We start from the raw sequence: 26,035 nt of genomic DNA, 5'->3' as shown, positions 1-26,035 counted from the left end.
CAATTCCCAACTTGTCTTCTCAAATTTAATTTTGGATAGGATATGGTCTCCTTCCATTTATTCCAATTTAAATATCCATATCCCAAGGTGTCTTCTCAAAATTTATTTGGGAGAAGATATGGTTTTTTCCAATTAATTTCCAAATTAAATATCCATATCTTATCCCCAAAATGCATTCTCAAAATCTACTTGGGAGAAGATATGGTTTTCTTCAATTAATTTCCAAATTAAATATCCATATCTTATCCCCAAAATGTCTTCTCAAATCTACTTGGGATAAGATATGGTAAGAAAAGTCAAGGATACTAAATGAAAGGATGAGGGGGTAGTCATGACATTAATGATAGGTGGTTGATGTGAATGGGAGGAAGAGGCATAAAATGGGAAGGATGATGAAAGGAGAGGGGGGATCCTTGGTCTTGATTTTGTTTTGGAGGATTGTGTTTTGGGGGAGGAATGTGGAAAAAGAAAAGGGAGAGAATGGAGAGATAAATGAGGGAATACAAACTTGGATATGGGGAGTGTTTGTTAAACTTGGACACACTACATCTGGTTGGACTAGGGCTCGAAGGACTAGGGAACTGTGGAGGTTCCTTGGGCTAGAAACTACTTCCTAGTTGGCTGAGAGACAAATCCAATTGGGTAGTCAAGAGGAGCATCCCAACAGAGTCAGGAGCTCAGGAGCATCTCAACTAAGTTATTGGAACATGTATTCCTCCATTTATTGATTACTTATGTAAATTTTTGCAATAAAATTCTTACTTATTTAATTTGTGGTAAATAAATTTTAATGATATATTATCATCAAATACATGTTTAGATATAAATAAGTTATTTCCCATCTTATTGTGTTTAAAATTAGAGAAATTTAGTTTTTAGTTAGAATACGTTAGGATGGATTCTCACACATGGTACCAGAGCCTAGGTTCAAAATCTGGACCTTGAAGCCTACCTACTAGGAAAAAAAATAATAATACAAGAAACTATCCTCTAAGCGTCCAAATGCTAGTCTGCCTCTTTGATTAATAAATTTGGGTTCTTTGATCCATCACCTTGATTAATAAATCTGGGGTGAATATGGATCTATAATAACAGGGTAAAGGTAGGATAATCTCAAGGAGGGGAGCTAGCCATAAAGAAAAACGAAGAAAAATTCAATATTCAAAACCTCGATGCAATAATTAAATAAGGATAAAACAGAACTTCTCAGACAAATCTTAATCATCTAATATAATTCCATAATCATTATTCTGAATCATGGTTGAATCTATATTGTCAGTGGGAATAGGAACTCTTGGCTTTCTCTTCTAGGGCTTATCGTAGGATTAACCAAAAAAGTCGAATAAGCATAAACTTGCTGGAATCGTTGCTCAAACGCAACATCTTTCTCCACATACTTCCAGTACTCTTCCAGAGTAGTTGCTCCAATGCACCTAAGTTGGCCCCGAGCAAGCATCGGTTTAAATAATTGGTAGCATCCATTGATCCCTCAGTATGCCCGGCACCCAGAACCAAATGGATTTCGTCAATAAAGAGAATAACTTTTCCATGAGCTTCTTCTACCTCTTTCAATACAAATTTAAGTCGCTCTTCGAATTCGCCTCTGTAATTGGCACTAGCCACTAGAGCTCCCATATCCAAGGCTATCAATCTCACTTCTAGCAAATTGCTTGGTACATCCCCTCGAACAATTCTTTGTGCCAGCCCTTCCACTACAACATTCTTTCCAATACCAGGCTCTCCAATGAGCACATGATTGTTCTTGGTCCTCCGAGACAAAATTCTAACTACTCTCTGAATTTCTTCATCTCTACCAATGACAGGATCAAGCTTCCCAACATCTTCAACCAAATCGCGGCCATACGTTTTCAAGGCCTGAAAATTAGTATCACCGACGCAGTATATACCTTTTTTCCCTCTCCTCTGAGCTTCTCCACTTCGGATTTCACTCTCGCTATACTCACACCTGCCTCTCTAAAGAAATCTAAAACCTGGGGGTCTTCTAGCACTCCAAGAATAAGATGATCTACTGCCAAATGAGTGTCCCCCTTGCTCTTTTGTGAAGATTTAGCATGCATGATGCACTTTATTAACGAAGTGTTAGGAGGAATACTGTCGGGGGTAGGATCTTGGGATGGGAGTTTCTTCAAGCCCTGTCGAAGGACTCTCTGTACTGCTTCCACGGTTTCCTCTCCACCTGTGTAATGACAATCCATGCCTCGTTTTTCATGACTTGATCAACAAGATTCAATCCCTGGACCTGATGAAAGTGGCGTCACGCGAAGCTTCTGAGTGTATTTTTCCCTCCATGCCCTCGAGATCTCAAAAGAATAACAAACAATTTTGAATTGAAAGGCACCTTGGGCTTCAGTCCTTCCTCTGCACTAAAAACATATGCACAGGCAGAGCAAAGGAGAGAAGCAAAGCGCAATGTACAAATTCTAATGCCCTAAAGCGACCTGATTAACCTTGGTCATCATTCTTCTTCTTTTGTCCCATGACCTAGCTGCCCAGAACTATTAGATCCAAATGAATGAACTGCTCCAATCTTTGTTACCACAATACTATGACCAGGGCCAACAATGGCTTGACACTTTTCACGCTTGAAGCATAATTCACCAGCCTTCAAAAAATCGCAATACCAACTTCCACGAACCTCCACATATTTTTTTTAGGCTCTCCCTTTGTTCTTTTGTCATTGGTTTAAATACAGTTCTTCTTTGGCACATATCCAATGCCACGAGTTCAGAAATAGACAGATCAAAATCAGGGGAAAAGTTGGCAGGTTGTATGAAAAAAAAACATTGTAGCCTCAAGGCCTGCAAGATCTTGTGGATCTTGGGATATATCCTATTTCCAAAGCTTGAAACAAAAATTACAGACCTTGATCCTCTCCCCATCTTCGGCATTGTCATTCCTTCGGCCATCGCTAGATCCTGGAATTGTGTTCGGTGTGCACCTCCTGCACACCTCCTATGTGTATCTTTACCATGAACCATTGTCAAATTATAAAATTAATTTATCACTTAACATCATGAAATGGAAGACTTAGATTTAACTAGCAGCTGGGTGCAATAATGGAAGAGTTATCCTTGATTAAATTCCGTTTATAGAATCCTTATTCACAGCAGAATTTATGCCAGCACTAAAACTTAACACATGAATATTTGTTTAGCTTCAGAAGATGGTAGCCATGAAATAAGTCTAAACAAATTAAACCGTAAAGATCCCAACCATTCATGGAGTTTTAAATTTGTTATCAAGCCCTTTAGGACATCAGATTTATAACCAATGATTATGTCAAAAGATCAAATTTATTTTGCAACTATTAAACTAGATTTAAACCACAAAAAGAAATATTCCAGCAAATGAATTACTAAAAGTATGTTAAAAGGAGAATATCGCTTACCCTTTTCTAGCGTCGATTTAGCTTATGTATATATTTTAAGCATGAATTGACTTCCAATTTGAGAAACTCAAGAAAAATCAGACCTGAAACCTTCATCCATATAGTAAATTCTAGCAGGTGTAAATTGCATTTAAGGTGAAACGTTAAGTTCTTTAAGCAAGTCGTTGAGGATTATTTACTATTGATTTGGTGTATATTTGGTGTTAGAGCACAAATCAAGTGAACGTTAAAGAGAATAGGTGCCAAAGATGTCAAACTAGTTCTTGAACCCTCAAAAGTTGACAAACCAGAGAGAGGAAATTCATTAAGCATTCATGGATATCGATTTAATGCATGTGGGTCACAAGATCATCAATTATAGAATTTTCAAGATACAATGTCAAGTTTGTAAAACCCCTAATCAATAATGAAGCTATGAAATAAACTTAAAACCACAAGATTGTTTGGCATTTCTTTACCTCTGCGTAGTCAATCTATTGTTTAGATCGACAAAAGTTTTTGAAGTTATTATAAATCTAAGAGATATGCAGACGTTTAAGTGATTCAAGCATGGGAAATTAAACGATTTGAAAATGATATACTCTTTCTAAACATTAGGCTGGAAGACTTGAAGAACCAATCTAGATTTAGAAAGAAAATCAATTCAAACCCTAGGTTGCAAGAAAAATGAAAAAAATGAAAGGGGAAATTTAAAAGTCTTTGGTTGAAAAGTAAAGGGATTAAACCAATGCATATCCCACTTGGGCTATGGGGAACACTTAGTCTACTTGAAGTCACATGCACCTTTTAAGGATTACCTTTAAAAAAAAGAAAAAAAGTCTCTATCGAAATTGAGTCATAAATATTGACCTAAAAGCTTCTCTCAATTCCCTTAGTTTCGATGAGTTAAGAAGTTATGAAAATTATATGTTAAATACATTTTGAAATTAAGATTTATGTGTTTGGTCTAATGCAAGTATATAAATGATATTAATTTTCATTCTCCATTCTATTAATATCACAAAAATGGCATTCTTTCATCCCACAATATTTTAGACTTTGTCTATGAAGCTCGTAAGAATTCACATTTATTTTAGCAATGTTATTTTTCTTCTTTAATCTAATTATTGAAAATATATATATATATATATATATATATATATATATATATATATGCTGATTCGGATTTAAGCAGGAACACAATAGATTACAGAGATAACCATAAATACAGAGATGCGATAACCATAAAAACAGAGATGCAGCGGAAATAATACTTCATTTCATTAATGGAGAATACTGAAATATGCTTACAAATAGAAATAACCCAGCTAGGGCGATGGTAGCTTATCTCTGAGAAGAGATGTGTCAGCTACATGCCTCTGAACTGTTTCGAACTGTCTTTACAATGAGGCTCGAAGGCCTATTTATTATTGAGAAACAATGGAAAACCATTAACATTCCAAAACCTAACCCTAGAAGATGAAACGCCAAATTATGGGCCCTGTTTGGGTAAATTGGTACATCAACTTCCCTGGGTCGTAACTTTGGCATACGATTTCCGTTTGACGCGCATGATAGCCCGTTGGAAATATCTCTCCGAGGACTACGACGGAAAAGACGAGGTAGATTTCCCAAAAAACGTTGTTTAGGGCCTCAAAACGGCTTCGGAAGTTTAGGACCCGAAAAACTACTAAAAATAGTAAATTGCGCTATAATTAAGGAAACTGAAAAACTGAAAGAGACAGTTGTGGGGGTCCAAATGGGATAGGTGGGTGGCCACCAACATCCACCTGGATCATTCCTCCCCCCTTAGGAAGCAATGGTCCCCATTGCGTTGAGTTCCTCCTTGAGATGAGGAAGCTTCTGCTGAGCTGGGTCTCCAGTGAGCTGTTCTGCAATCTCTGATGTGTCCAGAAATGGTGGGAAGCATGGTCGGCGATGGTCCACATTGAACAATCGGTGCAAGCGAAGGAATGGAGGAATGATGTGCTTCAAAGCATTGTTGCCCACAGCCTTGTTACTGGTGTAAGGACCATGTCGAAGCGGTCTGAGTTTCTGATGGGTTCTGGTAAGGCGTTCTCTCTGCAGATGTAACCAAACTTTTTCGCCCACCTGAAACTTGTGTGGTACCCCTCTGGGTAAGGAGAAGTTGTTCCTGTGTTCTGTCATGACTGTATCCCTATGTTGCTGCTGCTGCGTGGAGGAACCCTTTGCGGGGGTCATGGATGTAGCAACGATCTTCCCCCTACTTTGGGAGCGAACCAGACAGAAAATAAATTTCCTAGTCTGTGAGATGAGCTTGCTGCCTTTCTTAGCAGTGATCAAAGAGGTGGTGGTAGGTGGAGCTACCTCTAGTATCCTGTATAATGAATTATCCAAAGAAATAATGACAGCGCGAGGCCTTGACTCATACACAACATGTCACCTCCACAAGTATGGCTGGCCTAATAGTACATCACAAACATCCAGAGGTGTAACATCACACAATACCTCATCTGTGAAGGGCTTGATGATGTAGGGAAGGCGACACTGCTGGTGAACTTTGAGATCTCGTCCTTCGTGAGGCCACCCGATACTGTACGGTTGTGGGTGTGGCGTAGTTGGTAGGCCCAACCGCTTCACGACCTTTGCTGAAACGAGGTTCTTTTGGCTGCCACTATCAACAATGAATTGCAACGGCGAACCCTTCACCCACATCTGTGAGTGGAAAAGACGTTCCCCCTCCTCTGGCTCTTCGGGCTCATTCTTCTGGATCTTGGCAGTGGCAACAGTGGCACTAGGATCCGCATCAATGGTTTGCTTCCCTTTGCCATCCCCCTTGTCGGGTTCCGGCTTAGAGTCGAACATGCATCTGATTCGGAAGCCTTCAACTCGGCCACCAGCGACTGCTTGGTCCGACACTCACTTGTGTTATGAGTGGGACTCTTGTGGAACTCACACCACTTTCCTGTGTCCTTCTTCGGCTTCGTGGTGTTGTTTTTTTCTTGCAGCTTAGAGGGGTTGTCTTGGGTCACCCCGCCTTGGCTTTGTCCTTTGGGCTTCGGATTTGCAGATCCAAAGTCTCGCTTCTTCTGTTTGAACTTTTGCTTGATTTTGACAGTGTATCGGTATGCTGTGCCGAGTGAGGAGATGTTCAAGAACTCCATCTCTTCCTGGATGTATCTCTGTAGGCAGCTGCGGTATTTGAGTACCAGATACAGCTCAGAATCTTTGATACCCAACTGTGTGCGAAGGGTATGAAAAATATTTGTGAACTCTGGTACATCTTGGTCTCGTCCCTGCCGCAGTGTGGTCCATTTGATGTATCTGTCCTCATAGCTTTAGATAGGGTAGTACTGCTCCTTGATGGCATCCCGGAAGTCATTCCAAGTGGGGGCGGCTGAAAACAGTGAGCCTGTACTTTCATCCTTCTGCTCGCAGTATGTTTCCCACCAATCCTTGACGTGGGGGGCTGCTTTGAGAAAAGCGAAAACAATCTTTTCCCGACTTGAAAATTCATGAACAGAAAAATACCCATCTAGCATATTTAACCATTTATCTACGGCATCTGCGTCTATTTGACCCTCGAAGATGGGGATTTCAAAATTAACTTGTACCTTAAACGGTGTGGCGTTTCCAGAGTAGCTGTTGGAAGCCGATGCGTCGCCTCTGGGTAGCCGCTGAAGGATCTGCGCAAAGCTATCCATCATCGCATTCCTTTGCTGCTCGAGGGCTTCTTCGAGCAAGATTCTGATAAGATCTCCTGCCCCCTCTTCTTTCTTCTCATCCGCCATGGGAGGTCGTCGAGATTTGTGAGGCTGGTCTTGCAAAGGTTCGACCAATTCAAGCCCTAACTCCTTATATCCCGACCTCGTTGGGGACATGCAAAGAAAAACAGACCCCTCTGATACCACTGATCCAGATTTAAGCAGGAACGCAATAGATTACAGAGATAACCATAAATACAGAGATGCGATAACCATAAAAACAAAGATGCAGCAGAAATAATACTTCATTTCATTAATGGAGAATACTGAAATATGCTTACAAATAGAAATAACCCAGCTAGGGCAATGGTAGCTTATCTCTGAGAAGAGATGTGTTGGCTACATGCCTCTGAACTATTTCGAACTGTCTTTACAATGAGGCTCGAAGGCCTATTTATTATTGAGAAACAATGGAAAACCCTTAACATTCCAAAACCTAACCCTAGAAGATGAAACGCCAAACTATGGGCCCCGTTTGGGTAAATTGGTACATCAACTTCTCGGGGTCGTAACTTTGGCATACGATCTCCGTTTGACGCGCATGATAGCCTGTTGGAAAGATCTCTCCGAGGACTACGACGGAAAAGATGATTTTTTATTAAAAAAATCGTGGAGGTAGATTTCCAAAAAAACGTCGTTTAGGGCCTCAAAACGGCTCCGGAAGTTTAGGACCCGAAAAACTGCTAAAAATAGTAAACTGCGCTATAATTAAGGAAACTGAAAAACTGAAAGAGACAGTTGTGGGGGTCCAAATGGGATAGGTGGGTGGCCACCAACATCCACCTGGATCATATGCATTCATGGATAATTGCTTAGAAACCTTGCTTCAAGGACACTGCCTTATTAAGAGGTTAGACCAATTGTTTATGTCCTATAGGAGATCCAAGATTCATAAAATGGACATAAATGGTTTTAAAACATAATATAAAGGTTGGGAAGGAACAACTAATGGCCATAGAAGGAATACATGACTAAAAAGGGTATTATTCACATTAGTATTTAACTTAAGTACTTGAATATATTAAGCCAAGTTATTAATTAGCTTAATATTAAATTATAACTATGGTACTAAAGAAAACAATTTTGCGTTAGAGCGTGACTTACAAGTACATTGCACTAGTACCCTAGCTTGTATGAAGAGAAAATATGTAAGTTATGTAGAACTCACACATGAGAGGATTTGGTAGATCCTTGGGAATTTGCTCAGTATTAATAATGCTTGTTTACGAGCATAATAAAAGAAAAACTTATGACTATCATTATATACATGTGTGTGAGTCAGCGAAGAGTGGACAAATCCTAAGTTGAATTTATAAGCCTTGCGTATCATACAAATATTTGAACAATTCAAAATGGTGAGGACGCGAAGAAATCAAGGTCAAGAAGGGTCATCACAAGGACCTCCTACAAATAACACATTACCATCACCGGAGTTGGCTCTCATCTTGCGTTCCCTGGAAGTAATTAACGAGACTTTAAGAGGGCGACAAATAATTGAAGTGGAAGTGGAGCACCCTCCATCAGGGTTGGGCAATCTTGAGGGATCAAGAGATTCTGATAGAGCACCTCCAATTGAGGAAATTACTAGGGAGCTCCAAAAGATTAAGCTCCCAGAGTTTGTTGGAGGTCGTGCCAGCGAACGTGCAGAAGCCTAGTTAGAAGGAATGAGAAGATGCTTCATACTAAGGGATTATAATTCCAATTCAAAAGCTAAAATATCAATATTCCAACTGAGAGATAGTTCTCTGAATTGGTGGGGTAACTTAGAGCGTCAACTACAGCTCGCTCCGGACACATTTACTTGGGAGTTATTTGAGGAGAGATTCAGGAAAAAGTACCTACCAACATATTATGAAGAACAATAGGTAGGATCCTTCCATGCTTTGGTACAAGGAAATTGTACAGTAGAAGAATATGAGATTAGATTCATGGAATTGGTCAAGTATGTCTCCTACATGGACACTGATCCACCAAGTAGATCGTTTCATTTATGGATTGAACCCTAAGATTAGGGTAATGGTGTAGATGTGGAAACCATCCTCAGTTGCAGACGCTGTGGAACATGCTCGTTATGTTGAAGAGAACTTAGACTTAAAGGGTGGAAACAAAACCATTTTTCCACAACAACCAGGTTTATGGGGAAGACCCCTTGTACCTTACCTAGGGGGGGAGTTTGAGGCCACTGTCATATGGGAACAAGGTTGTACCCAGAGCACCAACAGTGGGGATTTCAATGGTTACTAGTGCAACTTCAACCGCAGCTTCAAGGATTCATGCAAATCAAGGTCATACACAAGGAGCAGCAAGTAGGGGCAGGGGTCCCAAGGGAAGGAAATCTTTCCAGAGAACTCCATAAAATTTTGTTCAAAGTCTACCATGCATCACTTGTTGGGGATGCGGGGGACCTCATTACCAGTGTGACTGTCCTGAGTTACAAACTAGTAACAACCATAGAGAAGGAAAAGCACCAATGGGGGGAGCAAGTAGCCACCATCGAATCTATGCAGCAGTTGATAACCAACAAGTTGAACACCAATATGTAGTAGTAGAAACCTCAGGTATGATAAAAAAAAGTAAAAGTTAAAATTTTGTTTGATTCAGGTGCTACAGATAGTTTCATTTCATCAGCTGCATTAGAAAAATGTGGGTTGGCAGCCTATGATCACGATGAGTTTGAGCAAGTTGAGATGGATTTTGAGATAAAACAAGCAGTAGGACCTAGCGATGACCAATGTCAGGTAAACCTTGGGGTGTGTATAACTAAGTTGAAGGCATATATCACAACATTGGGGATGTACGATGTAATTATTGGAATGGACTGGCTAGAAGCTCATCGAGCTTTGGTAGACTATTTCAAGAAGAAGGTAATTTGTTTAGATGATGAAGGAAGGCTATGCATAGATTATAGGGACTTGAATAGAGCCACAATAAATAATAGGTACCCAATACCTAGAATAGATGACCTATTTGACCAAATGAAGGGAGCAACGGTTTTCTCAAAGATCGATCTATGATCTTGATACCACCAATTGAGGATTAAGGAAGGTGACATCTCAAAAACTGCATTTCGAACTCGGTTTGGGCACCTACGAGTTCATAGTTGTTCCATTTGGTTTGACCAATGCACCAGTAGTATTCATGAGCCTCATGAATGGTGTGTTCAAGAAGTAATTGGACCAATTTGTGGAAGTCTTTCTGGACAAAATTCTTGTGTATTCCAAGAATGAAAAGGAGCATGAAAAGCACCTAAGGGTTGCATTGACTTGCTTAAGGGAAAATCAAATGTATGGAAAATTGTCAAAATGTTCCTTCTTTCAGAAGAAAGTTCATTACCTTGGGCACATTATTTTAGGGGAAGGGATTTCAATTGACCCGGAAAAGGTAAAGGCCATAATGGATTGGCCAGTATCGAAAAATGCTCATGAGGTGCATAGTTTTATGGGGCTAGCAGGTTATTATCGCAGGTTTGTGGAAGGGTTTTCGAGGATTGCAAAACCCATCACCACATTACAGTGAAAAGGGGTCAGGTATGAATGGACATATGAATGTGACATTGCATTCACTGAACTAAAGAGGTTACTAACTAGTGCACCGATCCTTCGAGTACCGGACATGGGAAAATACTTCACTGTCTGCACCAATGCTTCGAAGAAAGGATTGGGAGCAGTATTGATGCAAGAAGGCGGAGTAATAGCTTACACGTCTAGAAAATTGAAGAAACAAGAAGATTTGTATGCTACCCATGACTTAGAGTTAGCAACAGTGATGTTAGCTTTGAAACCGTGGAGACACTACCTCATTGGGAGAGTATTTGAGTTAAGAACAGATCATCAAAGCCTGAAGCACCTCTTCACTCAAAAGGATTTGAATGCTAGACAAAGGCAGTGGAGCGAATTCATGAGTGAGTATGATTTTGAGATCTCATACATTAAGGGAAAGGAGAATGTGGTGGTCGATGCACTAAGCAGGAGGCCACAAACCTTCTCCCTAGTACCCTTGAGGGTCAATTTGAGGGAACGTGTGTTGGAGAAACTCTTTGAAGATAGTTGGTATCTAAAAGTTATATCAACACTTCAGAGTGGGAAGCAGATAGAACCAAAGTTTGAGGGATATGTCCTTGAACTAGATGGACTATTGAGATTTCAAGGGAGAATGTACATACCTAAGGAAGGGGGTATAAGAAGAACCATCCTCGAAGAGTCACATAGAGCACTCTATTGTGCACATCTTGGAGTGAAGAAGATGTATGCGGACATGAAGAAACTCTTCTTTTGGACAGGAATGAAGCACGACATAGTCCAGTTTGTCACCAAATGTCTTGAATGTCAACGAGTGAAGGCTAATCATCACCATCCAGCAGGACTCCTACAACCACATGACATCCCTATGTCTAAATGGGAGGTAATTTCTATGGATTTTGTTGTGGGTTTTCCACTCACGTCATAGAGGCACAATGCTATATTGGTTGTAGTTGATAAATTGACCAAAAGTGCCCATTTCATCCCAGTGAGAGACACTTATGATGTTACTGATGTGGCACGAGTTTTTATAAGTGAATTTATTCGACTACATGGGTTACCCACAAAGATCATTTCTGATAGAGACTCTCGATTTACATCTAGGTTTTGGACAAGTTTGCAGTCAACACTAGGGACTCAGTTAAACTTGAGCACTGCATATCATCCAGAAATAGATGGGTAGACTGAAAGAGTAAATCAGGTTATGGAAGACATGCTTAGAATGTACGTCATGGATAATCAAACTTAGTGGGAAAGGTACTTACCATTGGTAGAGTTTTCCTATAATAACAGTTACCACAGTTCAATCGGGATGCCTACTTACCAAGCTTTATATGGGAGGCCATGTAGGATGCCATTGACTTGGGAAAAGTTGTAGGACCGAGTAATAGTTGGGCCAGAATTAGTTCAAGAAATGGAGGAACAGGTAAGACATATTTGATAAAGGTTAAAGGAAGCACAAGCTAGACAGAAGAGTTATGCTGATTCACATAGGACTAATCGAAGTTATGAAGTAGGGGACCATGTTTTTATTCGTATCTAACCCAACAAAAGCACCATTCGGTTTGGGAAAGGGACGAAGTTGTCACCTCGGTTTGTAGGACCTTTTAGGATCAAGGAGAAGATTGGACTAGTTGCCTATCATCTTGTACTGCCACCCCATCTGCATAAAAATCATGATGTTTTTCATGTATCTATTTTACGACATTATGTGTCTGATGAATCTCACAAACTGGATTAGAGAGAATTGCAGGTTTCAGACATGGGAACCATAGTGGTCGAACCATTACGCATATTGGACCGCAGGATTCGATAGCTCAGACATCGCATGATGGACCAGGTTAAGGTCCAATGGGACAAGTATAGCCCAAGATCTGCTATCTAGGAGGATGCAGAGACTATACGTTGTGACTACCCCTCACTTTTTGAGCATCTGTGATGCCCATTTTGACTTAGATAGCTACCTATGCTAAGGCTCTATTTTGCAGTTCCATGTTATTTATTTATGAACGCTATGTAATATTGATGCATTTAGTTGGACATGTGAAACTACTTATATAAATCATTAGATGGATTAGGTATTGATGATGGAAATGTTTGATGTATGACCTAATGTATGACTTACTTGGTGATGATTTATCTAGTGCATGACTTATCAGAGTTATTGTTGTTTCATGTATGGCTTAAGTGGATATGATTTATCTAATGAATGACTTAGTGAAATTATGATTTATTTCGAGTATGAACTACAAAATTGACACGTGGATACTAGACTTAATAACATGATGTTTAAGATCACTTATATATATATATATATATATATTTTGTTGTTATATATATGCATGAATGAGAACTAACATGCAGACTGGAAAGAACTATATGATAGTCAAGATCTACTCTTCCACTGGGGAAGGTCGAGACATCTAATGAGGAAAGGTATGATGTACATTGTTCTATTACATTTTGTATCTACTGGATATGCACTCTTATGACATGGGTAAAATGTAAATGGCAGGTGACAAGACTACCTGACTAGATTATTCGATGACAAGTATCCAACCAACGCTGTAGTGTGGTCCATATTAGGGTGTTGACCCTAGTTGTAAGGATGGGTGGAGGTATTTCCACCATGTAACCTCCAAACCTGGAATCGTGGGAGGGCAGTGATGGAAACACTCCCTTAGACATGTGATGATGATTGCCAGTTGCATGTTGGGGAAGTTAGGTCGATATAGTCGATGCTTCCGCCATAATTGGTTTTATCAGTGGTTATATTGGTATAGTTGATGCCATAGTATATAGCAACATAGGATGGATAGAGTGGGATCGGAAGTAGGTTAGGAAGGATAGGAGGATATATATTAGTTGGAGACTCTTGATGGAGAGTGGTGTCATTGTTTGATTTATGAAATTTTACTACTATAACTCTCTCTTTATTTTGTTATGCCTTATTGTCAAACTGATTTTGAACTCCTTGTATCTTTTTCACTGTAACTTTGGGATGAAGTTTTCTGAAGGAGGGGTGTATGTAATGCCCTACTTAATCTTATCATGAAAATTTTATTAGTGTTTAAATTATCTGAAAATATTGACTTATAATTATCAAGAAATATTGGTACATACTTACATTTGTGAAACTGCAAATTTATTTACTGATATAAATTTTATTATTGTTATTATTCAATTCCCAACTTATCTTCTCAAATTTAATTTTGGATAGGATATGGTCTCCTTCCATTTATTCCAATTTAAATATCCATATCCCAAGGTGTCTTCTCAAAATCTACTTGGGAGAAGATATGGTCTTCTCCAATTAATTTCCAAATTAAATATCCATATCTTATCTCAAAAATGTCTTCTCAAAATCTACTTGGGAGAAGATATGGTTTTCTCCAATTAAGTTCCAAATTAGATATCCATATCTTATCCCCAAAATGTCTTCTAAAATCTACTTGGGAGAAGATATGGTAAGAAAAGTCAAAGATACTAAATGAGAGGATGAGGGGGTAGTTATGACATTAATGATAGGTGGTTGAGGTGGATGGAATGAAGAGGCATAAAAGGGGAAGGATGATGAGAGGAGAGGTGGGATCCTTGGTCTTGATTTTGTTTTGGAGGGTTGTGTCTTGGGGGAGGAATGTGGAGAAAGACAAGGGAGAGAATGGAGAGATAAATAAGGGAATATAAACTTGGATCTGGGGAGTGTTTGTTAAACTTGGACACACTATATCTGGTTGGACTTAGGCTTGGAGGGATAGGGAACCTATGGAGGTTCCCTGGGCTAGGAAATACTTCCTAGTTGGCTGGGAGGCAAATCCAGTCGGGTAGTCAAGAAGAGCATCCCAACAGAGTCAGGAGCTTAGGAGCATCTCAACTAAGCTATTGGAACAAGTATTCCTCTGTTTATTGATTACTTATGTAAATAGTTGCAATGAAATTCTTACTTATTTAATTTTTAGTAAATAAATTTTAATGGTATGTTATCATCAAATAAATGTTTAGATATAAATAAATTATTTCCCATCTTATCGTGTTTAAAATTAGAGAAATTTAGTTTTTAGTTAAAAGACATTAGGATGGATTCTCACAATGATTCCACCTCACGGTTGGACATCACAAAACCATCATCAAGTTGGTCTCTACCCAAGCCTTCCAGGTCTCCAAACCGTTTGTTCCAATCAGGGCTTCCAGGACTAGTAACTCAACCCATAACTGTCACTAGGCTTCTAGGGCTTCCAGGACCAATAACTCAACCCACTAAGGGCTTCTAGAGCATTTGTCCAACCAAGGCTTCCAGGACTAGTAACTCAACCCAAGTTGTTACAGGGCTTCCAGAGCATTTGTCCAATTAGGGCTTCTAGGAACTAGTAACTCAACCCAAGCTAAGGAAACATGAGAACCAATCAGAAAAAAAATGAAATGAAACCACAACACCATGGCTATCTAGGAAATGTCAAGGCTAGGAAATCCACTGTCAATCTAGGAAATCCTCCATTCCAGTGTCAGATCATGACCAATAATCCACATGCATATGTCATGAAAGCCAAAACTAGTGAGGAAAAGATACATGCAACTCGGTACCTGCAAGAAAAATCCGTTGTAGTTGTTGATCTTGATGTCCTCTTGTGCTTTCCTACTCTTCCTTTTCCTTCTTTCTCCAGAACTCCAAGTATGCCACACTCTCCAAGAGTGCCCCAAGAAAACTCTAAGTATCCAAGAGTATGAGAGAGAGAGAATAATGAGAGATCTCCAAAATTTTGTTGGCCAAGCCTACCCATTGATCCTTAGAAACCTTTTTGTCAACAAGGCCTCTATTTTCTTCCATTTCCATTATTTTCCTTTATTTTCCTCCTCTAATGCAACCTGTGACCTTTCACCTTTATTTTCTCCTAATTTCCATTATTTTCATAAATAAATGTCAATTAATGTCTCTTGCCTTTCCAAAGTCTTTGTCATTGCCTTTGCCAATTTCCTTTAGCCATAATAACTGAAACAAACACCCACTAGGATGTTTTGCCCAACATTCAACTTGGAATACATGTGTCCCATGACCGTGGTCTTATATTTTTACATGGATTTTTAACCAGGTCCATGGGGATAGATGGACAATGTCGGGACAACCATGAAAAATGTAGCAGGAAAATGTAAAATAAATGGGCTTGAGGTAACAAATGCCTTAGCCAAGTTGGGAATTGTTTTCAATGATGTGCAAGCTTTGCAAGGATAAATAAGTTTTCTTAACCTTGATGTTATGGACGCAGGTAATTGTGTTGTGATCATGATCATGTTAATGATTGAATGAATATATGTGATGTCATTGTGATATACATGTTATTCTATGGATAGTTTTTGTGGAAGAATGATTGGTTATGCTTAAGAAATTAGAATGAGAATTGGTGCCATGTTTGTGATTCTCGATTATGAGATGAATCAATTGGGAAACAATAAACCTAGTTGTTTATGATTTTAATATCATGTGAATATGATTCTAATATAATGCCCGTGTTTTTATTATGAGCATGGAATACTGAAGGATATATCAACAAAATGGAAGCAATATGACCTGCGGCATGCTAGGACAAGCATGGATAATTTAAAAAAAAACACCACAGATCCCGAATTTGGTTGTGGATGCACGCGGTGAAGCACGAGAAAGACACTAGAGGCAATATGGCCAAATTCACATAAACAAGACGGTGTGGACGTTGGATTCTATGTTACACAATGTTGAATCATGTGCTATGTATATGTGGTATTGTGCTACATGTTCATGTATCATGCTATGGGTACCTGTTATGTGTTATAATATGTTATGATGTGTACATGTTTGAGGCAGACATGTAAGAGAATGTATGGGCCATTGTGCTAGGTAATGAGTCGAGTGGAGGCGGGGTAGCCTCTAGATTCCCTTGTTGCCTTGGACAATCAATCCTGGTTACAAAAGACTACCTTGTTTGGTAGTGTCTATACTCGATATATATATATATATATATATATATATATATATATATCATGGGGTGGAGGAAGATTTTGGATTCCCTTGTTGCCTTGGACAACCAATCCTGCGTATGGAAGAGAAGAGAAGAGAAGGAATTGGGTGCTTGCCATGTTTGGAAATCGATCCAACATGTACACATAAAGAGAAAATGCCACTAAACGTTTGCTTGGTTGGACAACAAGTCTGGTGTGTATAAAGGTAGAAGCAAAGAACAATTTAAAGATAAGGATCTATATTTTATTCAGTTTTGAATTTCAAAATATGAACATAATCTAAGATTCAGATTTATGATGATTGGGTTTTGAGCTAACTAGACGTGATATCTTGTACACGATTATTTGATTTATGGGCTAAATTGACTTGTTGTGTCAGGAACCAAAATAGAATTGAAAATGTCACCTCGTTGACGAGTTACCAACAAGGTATGATTTGAATTTATTATGATTTATTTATGGCGAATCTAATAGAAATTTATGTGCCTTATGTAGGAAGCATGAAAATTTCCGGTCTAGGTGGTTGGAGTTGGCTGCAAGAGCGTTAGAAACAACAGTAAAAGGAATTGGAGCATGCAACAATATGATGGTAAAAAGACTTTAGGAACAAGGCCATTGTGAGACATTGGTACCCAACAGTGTCCATTGATTGTCGTAAGCATGCTATGACCGATATGATAGTTTTTTGGTAGGGGTGTGCCTTGGTTTTGGGACCCTTTTGATGCGAGGAAACTTTGCCAAGGAATGGATCACCCGAGGGACTAAGAAGCAGAGAAGGAGATGCTTGAACTTGGAAGGTGAGTGATTGCACGAAATGGGGTGATTGGATTGCCCAAGGTACTCGGAAGCATAGAAGGGAAGGTCAGGAAATATTTTTTTTTGGTCATTAGCATCATTGGTTGGGATTGGAAGAACATTGAGATTACGTCAGGATGCAATGCGTCGGTAATTGTTCACTGAAGGAATGAGAAGTGCAAGGATTGTAGTGCTAGACATGGGAGGAAGTAAACACTCCAAGTAAAAGAACAAATACAAGTTGGATTAAACACATCTAAAGCATCCAAACACTGCAAAGAGGACCATTGAAATATGGTTGAATTATAACTTGATGTTTATCAAATCTTTTGTTTATTGGTTGAAGCAAATGCATAAAGTATTGTAAAGACTGTAAAGAGGTGGGTATATAAAGCTCCATGAAATAATATGATTTTTTTCAAAGTGTGTTTTGTTGTATATGTGTCAGTGAACACCAAGGATGGTATTCCCCAAGAGGGAGGAGGGGTTTGTGACAACCCCAGTGATTTCTCATTGTGAAATACACTATAAATACGTTATGAAAATAATTGAAAAAAATGGGCTAAGTAATGGGACACATATTCTAGACGTTGTTTTTCTGGGATGGGTTAAGTTGTTTACTGAACAAAATTTGGATTGTTTATGACAAACATTAAAGGTTGGCTTTTGAATTTTTAATGGCCTGACATTTCAACAGGACTAGAGCCATGCTACTTTGGAAAATTATACAAGGAAAAAAAACAAGAAAAATAAAAAATGAAGTGGGTAGGTTTCCGACTCATAAGATGTGTTGGGCACCCACTGCAACAAACCAACCAATAGAAAAAATAAAAAACCTGGGGAATAGCTAGACAAGTGGCACCCTTTTTTATTGGCCGACAAGATTGTGGTAGGTAAAAGTCACTGTCAGAAGGAAGCAAGGAAAGAATGCATCTCAAACTATTAGGCAATGCAAGAGACAAAAAAAAGAGGACCATTCGAACAAACAAGAAGAAAAGAGGGGAAGCAACACAATAGAGGATTCAAACATTGAGAGAGAATTGAAATTGTTGAAGGAGAACACAAAGAAAAGGTGGAAGAGATTTGGAAAAAATAAGATCACATGCAACTACAAAAAAAGGATAAATTGAATGGTTAGAAAATGCAGAACAACAAATGACTGAGATTCCAGTTGGCAAGGGAGGATAAAAAAATCATTTCTAGGTGAGGAATTAATTTCCTCTCGAGTCCCAAAATTGGCCAAAGGGTGGAGATGGTTTTTCTCAGAAAATCCCTTAGGTTGGGGTGGAGGAATTATTCTTGGAATATTTTTGGATGCTTCATTGATGTAGCTTGATGTTGTCATGGGTTTTGGAATCCCTGAATTGGGTGGAATCACCGTGTTGAATTTTGAAGGGTGGAGACAGTTGGTCTCTACACTCCCTGAGTACTTTATGGACTACAACTTAGATGGTGGGTGGAGGTCGAATAATCTCTACAGATTCTGGTTCAACTGGTGGTTGTGTTTAAATCCCTTAGCAAAAGGCCTCTTAGTCTCTAGAATTTGGCTCGGGGATGAAATTTGCAAGTGAAAATTTGGTTGCAATTGTTTATGATCCGGTGGAGAGTCATTGTCCCAGAGTCAATTACTTGATGTTTTTTGAGATAAGTGTCCCTTATGTCCTCTATTTATAATGAGAATATGTTTACATTCTGATTTGAAATGGAGATATTGTTGTATGAGAAATTATATGTATTACTATTGTTTACACAGTTAATATATTGGTTACCCTTTAGCAGTAACCAACATGGAAATATTTTCATATTCATAGAGGCATAATCTTTATTTTGGCTACAGATTATTACCAACACTGTTGTAACAACCCTGGTGAAAATTCCATGTAATAAGTGTTAAAAACAATAACCACGGATGACTGGGACACTTATTCCAAGATTAATGGTGGGAAAGACATCCTAGGGGGTGTTCATTTGGTTGTTTATGGCTAAGGAAGTTGGAAAAGGCAATGGCTAAGGCATTAAAGAGGAAAAAAGGTATTTTGGCACATTTATTTATGAAAATAATGGAAACTAGGAGAAAAGGAAGGTGAAAGGTCACATGTTGCATGTGAGGAGGAAATTGAAGGAAAATACTGGAAAATGAAGGAAATAGAGGCCTCATTAATAAAAATGCTTATGAGGATTAGTGGGCAAGACTTGGTCACTTTAGTTTTGGAGATCTCTCATTATTCTCTCTTTCTCTCATACTCTTGGTTACTTAGAGTTTTCTTGGAGCACTCTTGGAGGGTGTGGCGTACTTGGATTCTTAGAGCAAGAAGGCATCGGCATCAACAACTACATTAGATTTTCTTGCAGGTACCGAGTTGCATGTATGATTTCTTTACTAGTTTTGTCATGCATGGCACATGCATGTGGTTTCTTGGTTATGATTTGTCATTGGCATGGAGGATTACTTGGATCGACAATGGATTGCCTAGCCTTGCCATTTCCTGGATAGCCATGGTGATTGTGGGTTTACTTTCATTGCTTTGTTTTTGTTGGTTCTCATTTTTCCATAGCTTGAGTTGAGTTACTAATCCTGGAAGCCCTGGTTGAGCAAACGCTCTGGAAGCCTTGTAACAGCTTGGGTTGAGTTACTAGCCCTGGAAGCCCTGGTTGGAAAAATGCTCTGGAAGCCCTTGGCGGGTTGAGTTACTAGTCCTAGAAGCCTTGGTTGGACAAACGCTCTTGAAACCCTGTATAAGCTGTGGGTTGAGTTAATAGTTCTAGAAGCCTTGGATGGAAAAATGCTCTGGAAGCCCTGGAAGACTTGGATGGAGACCAATCTGATGATGGTTTTTGGTGATGTCTGACCATGAGGTGGAATCACTGTTTGTTGGGTTGAGGTGGGTGTCCTCTGGAAGCCCTGGATGAGTTTTGATTGATGTATTCTATGAGATCCCACATTCATGCTTGGAATATGGCATGGGGGTGATTGGCTGAAGAGAGACTTGGCTCAGCCAATCTATGGTCAGGTGGAACGTGGTAGTCCCATCTCCGGTTACTTCATTGCATTTATTAATGAAAAAAAAATTCATTCCCTTGATTTTCATGTGCGAATGTATTGATGTATATATGGATTTTGATGGCGGATATGTTTATTGTATTTTTGTTCCTATTATGTTTTTTTTATATGCACATTTACCCTGGAGGTTGTTACAGAGTTGTTGAAACACTTGGACTGGATGGCCTCTATCATAGGTAAAATGAAGAACAAAGGTTAAATTTTAGACCTTTCTGTCACACATGTTATACATTTTTTTCTGTGGAATATTAGAAGTTGAAAATTTGTCCACACTGAAGGTAAATCCCACTGATAATGTGGTAAAATTTTCAGATATTGGTTCATAATACTTTAGGAATTATGATCTAAGGAATATGACCTTCCTGAATGCACCTTTAAACAGGTCACGTTGGCATTTCTGCAATAACGTTTCTTCTGTGGGCTTTCAGAAGATGAAAAATTTTCCACATTGAGGGGAAATACCAATGATTATGTGGTAGGAATTTCAGATATTGGGTCACAATATTTTAGGAGATATGAGCTGAGGGAGTCGAGCCTTCTGAATGCTCCTAAAATCAAGTCTCAAACAAGTCACACTGACATTTTTGTTATAACGTTTATTCTGGGCACTCTCAGGAGCTGAAAATTTTTCCACAATGAGAGGAAATCTTGCTTATATTGCAACAAAAATTTAAGACATTTATTTGCTACATTTTAGGAGATATGACCAGTGGAAGTCGAGCTTCCTGTATACTCCTAGAATTGTGCACCAAATATGATTGTGTTGGTATTTTGTTATAACTTTTCATCTATGAAATCTCAGAAGTTGAAACTTGAACCATAGTGAGGGAAAATACCACTGATCATATGGTTCAGTTTCCATAACTTTTACTACTACAGTTTAGGATATATGCATTGAATCATTTGCTATATTAGTTTGCATGCAAAGTGTTTGATGAAATGTTTAAATGGTTCAATGATTAATTGCATACAAACTGTTTGATAAAATGCCCCAATGAGTATGTTGTTTGTGGTTGGTGATAGTATTGATGTGTAATAGTATTTCTGTAGTTGATATTTTCTTACTTGTATGAAAATAGTTTTCTATATTAGTTTGCATCTAAAGTGTTTGAATAAATGCTTACATGCAAATGTAATAGTATAGTAGTTTTTTGTGGAAAATGTAAAAGTATGGTAACTATTTGAAGAAAATGTTATTTTTTAGATGGGATAGCATTGCAGTATGATAATATGTACGTAGTTGATCTATTCCTATTTGCATGCAAATAATTGAAGAGTTGCATGTAGGGAATTTGAAAGGTTGCATGCAAGGAATTTGAAAATTTGCATGTAAGGAAATGGAAAAGTGGCATGTTTTTAGTTATTATGTTGCAAGTGGAATAAGTGCAATGTTTTTGACTTAGTATAATACAAATGTATGAGAAATAAAAAATCAATATCTTTTCAAAGTGTGGTTAAATTTAGTAGAGCTTTAGAGATTCCATTTCCATAATTGGACATTGGAGATTGGGCCATTATATTAGCTTCCTCCTTCTACCTTAGTGTGGACCATGGATAGTAAGGGGGTATGCTTATAGGTTGTTATATTGGTGAATGCTGATTTCAAATTAATAGACACGATGTTTTGATTTTTGGAACATGTGATTGACTGTGTATGAATTATATGTTGCTTACATGTTGATTTCATGATACCTACTTACATCCTTGTATGTTCGGTTACATTTTTAATATTTTGATTACATGTATCAGTCTTGTGGGTTGATTACAAGAATTGATTGCTTATGTTCGACTACATGCGTTTATGCGTAGGTGTAGTTGATTTTGTGTTGCTTATGCATACTGTTGGTTGCATGTGGCAATGTGTACAATGGAGTAATGGTTGTTGTCATGCATGAGGTCATGGTTTGTGTAGTTGATATGGTCATGCATTGATGAATGGACTCTAGCTAGAATGATGTGTGTATGGTTTGGTACTCATTTGTTATATGTCTATATACAGTTGTTATGCATGTATGGTCTTGGTTATAGTTTGAATATTAGGTCAAAGATGCCTTGTGAAGTCATTGTATGCAATTTAGGTCATCATGGTGCTATTGGATGTTATGATGCTAATGTGTTGGCTGAGATAGAGTAGGAGATGCAAATCATTATAATGAGGTTGCAACATTGGACTTTGGGGTAAGAGCAGATCGTCATACAGGTATTGTATGTTCAACATGCAGGTATGTAAGTTAAGGATTTTATATGCATTAGGTTTATATACATTAGGTTTATGAACATGTATTTGATGTTATGGTTACATTCATGATAGATGTTAGATGATTAGTGTGGTTATATGCACGTGTCAGATAGTCAAGAATGATAGTAACTTGTAGTTGTATGCATTGCTATTGTTGTTTTATATTAGATAACATGATGATTATGCTATATGTTGCTGATGAGTATGTTATAGGTTAACTTGTTGATTGTTATATGATAGTTAGCTTGATGATTCAGTTTTATGTTGTTGATGAGCATGATATATAGCTTATTGTTGTTATATGTTATTAACTTGATGATTATGGTCATTTCATTGAGATATTGATGTTATAATTTGGATTGGTCATATGCGTGATGGTTATGTTCATTGCCTTAAAGATATTGATGTTATATGTATTGTGTTAACCTGGTTTGACCTATGCATATGGTTATGGTTGCGATATTCAGGTATGAACCAACATATTTGTGAGATGGTGTCATACTAATCTATATTTAATTTTCATATGTGTGAATGATAATTGTGTATGAGTTTACGATGTGAACATGTTAGTTAGATATTGTTATGTATATCATGATCTTATGAGTGCTTGAGTTGACATGTTGTAAAATTATATCTCGCTAACTAGATTGATAATGCAGACAAGATAGCCTCCCCTGAGGTACGCTAAGGTATGAGTTTTCTTATGTATCATACTTGGTGTTTCATAGTTGATTATTTTGTCTATTTGATATTTGAGTGTTTGGTACCTATTATGTCATCTAATTGATTTATTTAACATGGCATGTTTGCAAGTGGTTGAATGATTGATGAATTGCTTAATATGAGTATGTGTTCAAATGATTTTGTTTTAAGATGATTGTAATAACATGTATGTATTGATACAATTGATATGTAATTGAATGTCGTTGATAGTTGTAGCATTATATCTAATGACTATGGATTATGACATGATTGTTTGTAAAAGTTGATTTCAAATTGATAAATATGATTGTCTTGATATTTGGAACATGTCAACCAACATGTGGTTGACATGTGTGAGCATGATGCAAGGAGTTGGCAAGAGAGGTTGCCATGAAATCTTGAAGAAGGCTCAGGTTGAGCTTTCCCTGGGAACCATGGGGATTGAGTCATGGTGTTTGTTTTTACTCTTGTGCTTTTGGTATTTTATGAATTGTGAGCTTGATTTGTAGCTTTGTTTATGTCTAGTGTATGGCCATACCACTTTGTTTGCAGAGTCATGTTGTTATTGGTTTTTATGGTCTTCTTCTTATTTGTTTCTTGTCTTGACTTTTATGCTTTGAGTCTTGGGAATTGGTTGGGAAAGAGGAAAGTTGATGGAAATATAGAGAGATGTGTGGTACACAACCGATGATATAAGACCCAGATGAAGCTTTGTGCAGGAGTAAGCACAGCAGAAGGTAAGACTATGAAAATTGGTTGGGCTAGTTGGGTCCATTGTGCTAAATGGATAGTAGCAACGCAGACACAAGAAATGTAACCAGAAAAGGTAAAGTAAATGGATTAGCGGTGTCATATGCTTTGGATATGTTGGGAACTATTTCTCTCAATGCTTGTGCATAAATAAGGAAGTTCTCTTAACCTAGACCTTATGTTATCTGGTAATTATTTTATGATCATGATTATGTTGAAGTTTATATATATGTATACATGTATGTATGTATGTCATTGTCTGACAGGATCATGATTGTTTTATGCTAACGTTTATATATGTATGTATGTATGTTACTATCTAACAGGGCTGTCAGGGATCATTCCTGTGGAGGAATGATTGCTTATGCAAGATAAAAACATGAAGAGGTTCCTGGACTTACGAGGAATCAATTGGGAAGAATAGTCACGACAAATATACGAGGTCAGTATCATGTGGATATGATTTGATATTGTATACTTGTATTATGCCTATGTCTATGTTATAACAGGTAATGTTGAAGGATACATCAACAAAGTGAAAGCAGTGTGGTCTGCGACATGCTAGGATAAGCATGGATGAGATACCGGAAGCAAGGTTTCTTGGTAAGGACAATATGGTTTTGGATGTGTGGTACTACTGTTATGCATATGTTGTATATGTTGTACATGTTGCATCTATGATGTGTGAACTTGTGGTGTTGTGTATACATAGCATGTGTACATGTTATTTATGCAATGTTATGTACATGATGGTACAAATAGGGTTGTGTGAATATTGCATATGGGGTGTTGTATACATATTGTATTGTCTTCATTACATATATGCAGCATGTGTTCATATGGTGCTATGTACATGTTGGATATGCAGTGCTGTGTATAGATGATGCTATGTATGTGTTGGATATGCAGTGCTATGTACACTTGGTGTTGTGTGCATGTTGTACATATGGTGCTATGTACATATGGTGTTGTGTGCATGATTGTACAAGTGGTGCTGTGAGCATGTGGTGCCATGTACATGTTGTACATAGGGTGCTATGAGCATGTGGTGCTGTGTACATGTCGTGCATGTGATGTTATGTACATATGGTGTCGCGTACACATTGTGCGTGTGGTACTGTGTACATGTGGTATTGTGTACACATTGTATAATGGTGTAGTGTACATGTGGTGTTGTGTACATGTTGTGCAGGTGGTGTCGTGTACATGTGATGTTGTGCAGGTGGTGCAGTGTACAGGTGGTACCGTGTACATGTTGTACATATGGTATTGGTGCACGTGTGGTATTGTGTGCATGTCATACATGTTGTGTTGAGGGCATGTGGTATTATGCATGTGCATCATGTAGTCATGGTGTTTCGGCATGTGTACTCTTTGTGTGGTACTCTGTGTAGGTACATGTATTGGGTGGTATTTCACATTAGGTATAGATGGATGCATTGTATTGTATACACTGGGTGTAGGTGTATATGTTGTATGTCAGGTGTATATGCATGTATTGCATGGTGCGGTATGCCGTGTGGTTGTATGTGTGTGATACACACTATGTGTCTATGCACATGGTTGAGTAGAAGGCACTGGGTGTTTGTTGGGTGTAGCAACTGATCTGGAGTGCGTACGGAATAAAGACAAACGTAGAAGCTAAGGATTGATAAAGGATAGGTATCGGTATTGTATTTCAGTTTTATTATGCATGTGACTTATGATTATGGTATATGATGATTACATGTGAATTATGATTTTGGTTTATGATCTATGATTCTGATTTATGATCTATGATTCTGGTTTATGATATATGATTCTCGTTTATGATGGTTACATGTGATTTATGATTTTGATCTATGA

The 26,035-nt window shown here is 38.2% G+C and overlaps 1 pseudogene; it reads right to left on the bottom strand.

Moving 5' to 3' along the window:
* Window positions 1-1,267: 1,267 nt before the first annotated feature.
* On the bottom strand, window positions 1,268-2,216 carry LOC149176435 (chaperone protein ClpB1 pseudogene; annotated as a pseudogene).
* Between the last annotated feature and the right edge of the window lie 23,819 nt (window positions 2,217-26,035).

The sequence above is a fragment of the Pinus tabuliformis genome, chromosome 4_1 (assembly GCF_031772625.1).
Source record: "Pinus tabuliformis cultivar Carrire ecotype Pingquan chromosome 4_1, CPIR1, whole genome shotgun sequence".
Taxonomy (NCBI): Eukaryota; Viridiplantae; Streptophyta; class Pinopsida; order Pinales; family Pinaceae; genus Pinus; species Pinus tabuliformis.
This window is presented reverse-complemented; position numbering and strand designations above follow the sequence as displayed.